Source organism: Microtus oregoni, unplaced genomic scaffold (genome assembly GCF_018167655.1).
Source record: "Microtus oregoni isolate MIOR12 unplaced genomic scaffold, Mior012 000061F_ref0000440, whole genome shotgun sequence".
Taxonomy (NCBI): domain Eukaryota; kingdom Metazoa; phylum Chordata; class Mammalia; order Rodentia; family Cricetidae; genus Microtus; species Microtus oregoni.
Genome location: NW_024543871.1, coordinates 9,285,623 through 9,294,561, shown reverse-complemented (window position 1 = coordinate 9,294,561; position 8,939 = coordinate 9,285,623). Strand labels below are relative to the sequence as shown.

General features: G+C 36.0%; 1 non-coding gene across 1 annotated transcript; it reads right to left on the bottom strand.

Annotated features, from left to right (window-relative positions):
• Nucleotides 1-3,606: 3,606 nt before the first annotated feature.
• On the bottom strand, nucleotides 3,607-3,678 carry Trnad-guc. Its single transcript has one exon. It is a non-coding gene; the product is annotated as a tRNA-Asp (tRNA).
• Nucleotides 3,679-8,939: the final 5,261 nt, after the last annotated feature.

Genomic DNA, 8,939 nt, shown 5'->3' with positions numbered 1-8,939 from the left:
CACACACACACACACACACACACACACACACACACACACACAAAACAAAGCAAAACAAAACCAACCAACCAACAAACAAAAACAAACCTCTGTCCCAACCCTAACATTGGGGAGTTTCCTTGTTGGCAAGTTATATCTGCTCAAACTAAAGGCATTTGTTAATCTTATAAATTAGTTTAGATTGAATGGCCATGATGTTTGATGAACCTCTTCTAATCAGGGTGTATTTTCTGTTTGAATCTAACAATCAATTTTGAAGGTATCCATAGCATTTCTTCTTCTGTGGAAACAAAAACAAAACCTGTTCCCCAATATAACATATTTCTTGGTTCCCATTCTGAGGTCAACACATCCTTAAAGTATACAGGCTGATTTAATTCAGTAGTTTTCTATTATACAATGTCTCTACACAGTTGTCATTAATTTCTCATTAGCATTAAAAATTTAAAGTTAATAAAACATTGCTCAATCTGTCTCTGGGGGTCTTTATTACACCTTTCTCTTTATTAAGCATATCTTTTAAAGTGTGATTAGATCTTTCTATAACTGGTTGTCCTGTATGATTATGTGATACCTATAATATGCTTTATGTTATAATATACAAAAATATTTCATTTTAGTAGAGACATATGCTAGAGCATTGTCAATCTTAATTTGTACAGGTATCTCAATGATGGCCATTGTGGTGACGTTTAATTTGTATTTTAATAAATAAAGCTTGCCTGAAGGTTAGAAAAGTCAAAGCCACACTGGTCAGCCTTACAGACCAGGCAGCAATGACACACACCTTCATTCCTAGTAACCACAATGACACACTCCTTTAATCCCTGGAACCACACTAGCTTGCCATAGGAAACCAGGCAGTAGTGATGCACACCCTTGATCCCAGAACTCGAGAGAATTCCTGGAGGCAGGATCACCATTTTGGACTGAGGTAGAGGTAAGAGCCAGTGGTTGGCTGTTTTGCTTTTCTGGCCTTCAGGTTGTACCCCAATTTTTGTCACCAGTTTACATTAATCATATATCAGGCCATAACTTCTAATAAATGTGTAATTTCAGAATCAATCATTTCAGAACTCAAAGCAGTTGCCTATTGAAATCCTGAATATGTATCTATGGTATGGTGTGTATATTTTAATTTTGCAAACTCACCAAAATAAGGCACATCCATTTGCTAAATTTTGTTTCTTTGAATACTGTTTGAGTTGCTTTCTGCACATAATGGAGTTTGGTTATATAAAGAACAGGTAGGGGTTTTCCTTATAATTCCCTTTGGTTGTTGCCAGGTGATAGAAAACTCTTTTTTCAAACCATTGCTATTAACACGGTGTTTATTATACAATCCAGAAGCTTCTATCACATTTTCTACTAATAGCTGATCAACTTCATCATTACCTTGTGCTTGAGGGTCTAATAGACCCATGTGTGATATCATATATGCTAATTGCAAAGGATTAATTCTATTTCTGATGATTTTTGTAATTTAATAAATAAGAATTTAATTATAAATCATTTAAAATAATTAGATATCATTCTTGTATCCCTAATCTCTCCAATATCTTTATTACAAAGGGGTGTTAAATTTTGTCAAATGCTTTTTCAGCATCTAATGAAATGATCATATGTTTTTTCTTTCAGTTTATATGATGGATTACATTGATAGATTTTCATATGTTGAACCAGCCCCGCATCTCGATCATAATGTATAATTTTTTCAAATGTGTTCTTGGATTTGGTTTGCCAGTATTTTATTGAGAATTTTTGCATCAGTGTTCATGAGTGAGACTGGTCTGTAATTCTCTTTTTTGGTTGAGTCTTTGTGCAGTTTTGGTATCAGGGTAACTGTAGCTTTGTAAAAAGAGTTTGGAAATGACCCTTCTGTTTCTATTATGTGGAACAGATTGAGCAGTATAGGTATTAGCATAAAGTTGATTATTATTCTCTCAAGGTCTGTGAAGAATTTTGTTGGGATTTTGATGGGGATTGCACTGAATCTATAGATTGCCTTTGGTAGGATTGCCACTTTTACTATGTTGATCCTACCTATCCAAGAACATGGGAGCTCTTTCCATTTTCTGGTATCCTCTTCAATTTCTTTTTTCAAAGACTTAAAGTTTTTGTCAAATAGGTCTTTCACTTCCTTGGTTAGTGTTACCCAAAGATAATTTATGCTATTTGTGGCTATTGTGAAAGGTGATGCTTCTCTGAATTCCCTCTCTGCTTCCTTATACTTTGTGTATAGGAGGGCTACTGATTTTTTTGAGTTGATCTTGTATCCTGTCACATCACTTAAGGTGTTTATCAGCTGTGGGAGTTCTCTGCTAGAGGTTTTGGAGTCACTTATGTACACTATCATGTCATCTGTAAATAACAAAAGTTTGACTCCTTCCTTTCCAATTTGAATACCCTTGATCTCCTTATATTGTCTTATTGCTGTTGCTAGAACTTTAAGCACTATGTTGAAGAGATATGCCTTGTCTTGTTCCTGATTTTATTGGAATCACTGTTGTGGGACAATGGTTTGTACCCTGTCAATTGTATTTTAATAAAATGCTGATTGGACAGTAGCCAGGCAGGAAGTATAGGTGGTACAACCAGACAGGAAGTAGAGGTGGTTCAATGAGAACAGGAGAATTCTGGGAAGAAGGAAGTCCTAGTCCACAGTCATGACCCAGTCACAGAAGAAGCAAGATGTGACTGCCTTGCCGAAAAAGGTACTCAGCCATGTGGATAACATAGACAAGAATAATGGACTAATATAAGTTATAAGAGTTAATAAGAAGCCTGAGCTTATGGGCCAAAAAGTTTATTACTAATGTAGACCTCTGTGTGACTTCTTTGGGACTTAATGACTGAGAGAACTGGGCAGGACAGAAACCCCTTGGTCAATAAATTGCTTTGAGTTTCTATCCATTTAATTTGATGTTAGCTGTTAGCTTGCTATATATTGCTTTTATTATATTTAGATCCTTGTATCCTTAATCTCTCCTCCCAACAAAAAAAAGGCCAGGGTTGGATGATTTTAGTACAGAATTCTACCAAAAATTTCAAGAAGAGCTAATGGGAGCTCACCAACTTCAGCTGGACTGGTAATGAACGAGCATGGGATCAAACAGAGGGCTGAATGTGGTTGACAGTTGGGGCAGACTGAGGGGCCAATGACAATGACACTGGGATTTGTCTCTATTGCATGTACTGGCTTTTTGGGATCCTATTCTCCATGGATGCATACCTTGCTCATCCTGAATGTAGTGGGTAGGGTCTTGGACTTACCACAGGGCAGAGTGCCTTGCCCCCTCTTCAGACTGGAGGGGGGTGAGGGAGGGTGTTTGGGGGGAGTAGGAGGGAAGTGAAAGGAGGGAGGTATTATTGCTAAAGTAATAAAAATAAAATAAGTTCAGTGGTTTCAATATGTAAAGCAACTCTTTCTCCAGATTTTTTTTTCTTTTTCGAGACAGGGTTTCTCTGTGGTTTTGGAGCCTGTCCTGGAACTAGCTCTTGTAGCCCAGGCTGGTCTCGAACTCACAGAGATCCACCTGCCTCTGCCTCCCAAGTGCTGGGATTAAAGGCGTGTGCCACCACCGCCCGGCAAAATGCCGCTCTGACTTCCTTGTCGGGGAATCGAACCCCGGTCTCCCGCGTGACAGGCGGGGATACTTACCACTATACTAACAAGGAAGACTCTTTCTCTAGATTGTGTGTCAATAACTATATTAAGAGATTTTCAAAAATCTAATAATACCATGAGAATAACATATAATTCTGACTTTTAAATAAGATCATAATGGCTTTGAGCCACTTTAATTAAATTTCCTGACTTATAATCTGCCTTTCCTGATTTGTTTGCATCAATAGAGAATGTAGGGACTCCAGAAATTGGTGTTACCTGTATAGTATGAGGATTGATACAATTAGTTCTCTTTATAAAATGAATTACCTTGCTTTTTGGATATCTGCTGATAATCTCTTCCAAAAGATTACTACAAGTTCGTTGCCAAGGTACCACAATTCCTCTGTGTCTATTCTTGCTAGTTGATGAAATCTTAATTTTTCTTTCAAAATCAATTCAGAAACATTTTCAACCTAGGTATTTAATTTTTTACTCTGTTTATGTTGTAAAGATATCCATTGTAAGATATTTTCTCTCTGTATAAAAGTTCCTGTAGGAGAATGCATAGAAGGTAAACTAACCAGAATACAATCAATCTCTGAATACAAATGCATCCAGTAATTTATCTTCAACCAAAGCCAATTCTCTTGCAGACTCTGTTGATAATTTTCTTGGAGTATTTAACTCTTTCTCACCTTGTAAGATTTGAAATAAACTACTTAATTATTGAGTGGTAAATCCAACTGTGGCCAGTCAATATCTCCCAGAAATTTTGAAAATCATTAAGACTTCATAATTTATCTTCCCAGATTTGTATTTTCTATGGTTGAATTTTTTGTAAACATATCTTATATCCTAGGTAATTAATAGAATCTCCTCTTTGTGTTTTTTCCAGAAACAATTTGTAATCCCCAACAAGGCAAATTTTTCTTTACTTCTTCAAACATTTTCTCCAAGATATCTGCATCTGAATTAGCTAGTAAGATATCATCCATATCAATGTGGTGATTTCTTAGAAAATTAGGACCAACCTTTCTCAAGACCCAACAATACCACTTTTGGGTATATACCCAAATGGTGTTCAATCGTATCACAAGGACATGTGCTTAACTGTGTTCATAGCAGGATTATTTGTCATATCCAGAACCACAAACAACCTAAATTCCCCTTGACCAAAGGATGGATGAGCTGAATGTGGTACATTTACACAATGGAGTACTACATAGCAGAGAAAAATAATGACATCTTGAAATTTGCAGGCAAATGGATAGAGCTAGAAAACATCATATTGAGTGAGGTAACCCAGACACAGAAAGACAAATATCATATGTATTCACTCATAAGTGGCTTATAGACATAAAACAAAGCAAAGTAGCCTACAATGCACAATCCCAGAGAACTTAGACAACAAAGAGAACCCTAAGAGAGATATACATGGATCTAATCTACATGGGTAGTAGAAAAAGACAAGATCTCCTGGGAGCATTGGGACTATGGGAGAGGGTTGAAGGGGAGGGAATATAAAGGGAGGGAAGAGAGAAAAATGTATACCTCAATAAAATCAATAGAAATATAATAAATAAATAAAATATATCATTCATATAAAGATAAATTATAGGTTAAAGAAACTGTTTATGAATTCTTTCCAGTGGCTGTTGTACAAAATAATGACACAAGGTAGGGTTGTTCAAGGTAAGGTTCTTCTGGAAGAATTTTCCATTGATATCTTTTTAAGAGGCTGGGAATTATTGTTAAGTAAGAACTGTGAAGGCAAAATTTTCTCTATCCTGTTATTGTAAAGGTATAGTAAAAAGTAGAGTAGCCTTTTAAATAAATTGGTATAATAGACCATCTTTTAGGTAATAAAGAAGGCAAGGAAATTATAGGCTGTAAAGAGCCCATTGGCTGGATCACCTTATTAAGAGCTCTTAGATCTGTTACCATTCTCTATTTTCCAGATTTCTTTTTAGTGACAAATATAGGAGAATTTCAAAGACTGGTAAGTTCTTCAATATGTTGAGCATTTAGCTTTTCCTGTACCAGCTGTTATAATGCCTGTATTTTTTCTGACCTCAAAGGCCATTTTTCCACCCAGACAGGTTTGTCAGTTAACAATTTTAAAGGTAGGGCTATTGGAATCTTTGAAAGATCAACAGCTGTTTTTCTTCTGTTTATGTACAGCCTGAATAGTTGATGACTGTTCTTGATAATACCTTTGAATATTTCTCTCAGAAGCATACATTAGTTTATGATTTGTTTGTGAGATTTGATAATGTTAATCTGGGTATGACAAATCACATCCCCATAAGTTTATTACTATGTTAGCCACAAGTGGTTTTAATTTTCCTCTCTGTCCTTCATTAGATGAAGTATTTACGTAATTATTCTTTATCAATAAAAATTTAGGAGTCAGATATCATGGTACGAAGCTGAATGATCAGAGAAGTGGCAGAGAAGTAACCAGTGTTCTCCTCTCATTCCTTGATCCAAAAAGGCCTGAGACCTTCTCTAAGTCTGCCCTATTTCCCGTCTATCTGTCCTCAGTCCTCTAAGTCTTCTATGGTTAATGTTGGTCAGCTATGAGATAGCTCCACCCTCTGATTCTAAGCAAATTCTTATTGGCAATCTTGGGAATGTCAGAATACAATCAAAATATTACAGAATAGGACCTGAGTTCAGATCTCTGGTTTACCCACATACAAAGATGAGCATGGTAGCATGTGCCTACAACCAAGCATTGGGGCAGAAATGGGAAGATTCCTGGAGCTTGCTGGTGAGAGAGTTTAGAAGAATCAGTAGGCAGCAGGTTCAGTGAGATAATATCTAAAATAGCAATATGGATAACATTAGAGGAAAACATCCACCATTGATTTGTGACCTTTACATGCATACAAGCACACATCTATCCACACACAACCATGCAATACATACATACAACAAAAAATAGTGAACAAAGGATGCACATAGTCACTTCCTGAAAGCAGTTCAATAACAGATACATACATACATATGATTACTTATTAACAATAAAATAAAGGCATATTTAAATAATAAGATATAAAATATGATTTATTTTTTGGTAAAGGCCAAAATAATAGTAACAGTCAGAATTGATAATGGTTTTCACAATGGCCTATCATAATGAAGTGAATATAAAATCCTCATGAAAATATGCTCATCATATATTAATTGTATAATGAGGCTGTTCCTAGCTCTCAGACCTGAAATATTCACACAGAAACTGTATTAATTACAACACTCCTTGGCCAAGCAAGCATATTAAGCATATTGCTAGCTTAAACTCACCTATTTCTATTAATCTGTGTATCACCATGTGGCTATGGATTACAGGGTAAAGTTCAGTCCCCAGCATCTGTCTCTGCTGGGTGGCTACTTGGTTTCTCATGACTCTGACTACCTTCTCTCTATATCTCTTTCAGCTTGGCTTTACTCTGTTAAGTCATTTGCTGAAAGCAGCTTTTCATTAACCAATGACAATAAAGCATATTAACAGCATACATCACCTCCTATATCACCTTCACTTTCCTGTTTAAATAAAAAGAAAGGTTTTAATTTTAACATAGTAAAATTACATATAACAAAAAAGATATCAAGCAAGAATTAACAGTTACAATGTCTATATCTACTTTATCTTTTATCATAAATAAGGAAAACTATAACTATCTATTCTTCAACTCCATCAAAGACTCCAAAAAGATATAATATTACCTAAGTAAATAGGAAGTGCATTGTAAGCAACTTCCAAAATTATAGAAATAACAGAAACATCTCACTGCCTTGGCAGTCACCTAAAGTTCTTCTGTACCATTGGGGCACCCATCTTTAGCTTAGAGCTACATAGTGTCCAGAAGACTTTTCCATGAAGCAGAAAATTTCAAACAGTTCCACCTATATTGGCAGTTTGTAAGTCACTTTCTTCTGTGTCCTGCAGAATGCCAGGCAAACTCTTTCATGAAGCAGGAATCATGAAGGGCCATCTCACCTCTAGGCAAGTTAAACAGTCATCTCTCCATGGGTCCCACATATCCAGTTCATACAGCATAGCATCAAACAGTCCAGGCAAGAGCAATCTCTTGCCCAAATGGCTAACAAACTCCATAAGGAGCTTCTTCAGTGCCTATTTCCTCTCAGAGTAGATTGGTGTTGCCAGGAGCAGATGTGTTTCATTGTCATGAAAAGTCCCAAATTTTTAAAACATTTTAAATGCCATATTCTGGAGGTCACTGAAAGATTTGAAGAATACCTGTCTAACTAAAATACATCTCTATATATCTAGAAAACCTAACTAACATGACTAGAATCTTGACTATTATAAATGATTATCTATTAAACCTATATTTTCTAATGATACATTACATATTTAAATGAGCTGAATAAACACAATACTTTAATCAAGAGCAGAAATACACATATAACAAAATTGACCTTAAATTTGTATCAATAAATGAAGATCCAAAGCAATGCAAAGTATTCATCTCTATAGCATATCTCCCTTTAAATGTAATCAAATATTTATAAACAATCATTTTGGGAATTTGGGTATAGTTCTCTCCAAACTGCTTTGGAAAAGTAATTTTGGGGTCATTTACAGTGACCTTTTGAGGGGTCTTGGTCCATCAAACTTCATTAGTCTGGAAGAAATCCACAGTTTCTTATCTTCTGTGGAAACAAAAGCAGAACCTCTTTTCAAAGCAACATAGCCTTAGACCCAAATTTTCAAGTCAAGATACCTTTAAAGCATATATGTTGGTTTAGCTTAGCAGCCTGTACAATGAAATATCTCTCTGTACTTAGCTCATTTACAGTCAAAAAATTCAAAGTAAACACAATAATATACATAATCCAGATTCTCTGTGTATTTTTCCATCTTTACATGACTTATTTTTCTTTACTCCTTTTAATCTATGACTGTCTGTACTCTGTCTCTTTTTTATTAACCAATGGTAATAAAACATACACTGCTCACATCACTTCATTTTGCTAATGAAAGGATCTAAAAAAGTTATTCAGCAGTGACCCCCAGTAGCCCTCCAGGGCTAGCTCTACTGTGTTGCCCAGATTAAGTCTAGAGGCTACTCTCCCAAATGTTGCAGCTGGTTGGGAGCAGCAATAACTCTCCCATCTGCCTCAGATGTTGACGGCTAATGGGAGCATGGAGCAGGGCAACTTCCTCCTGTCTATTTTGCCTCAAGACAGATGAGGCATTACTTTGGGGCTGGCTCACCCACACTTCCACTAACAGGGTTGAGTTTATTGTGTTTCCCAGGCCATGTGCAGGGCTTGCTCTCTTGCTTTTATGACCTTGGGG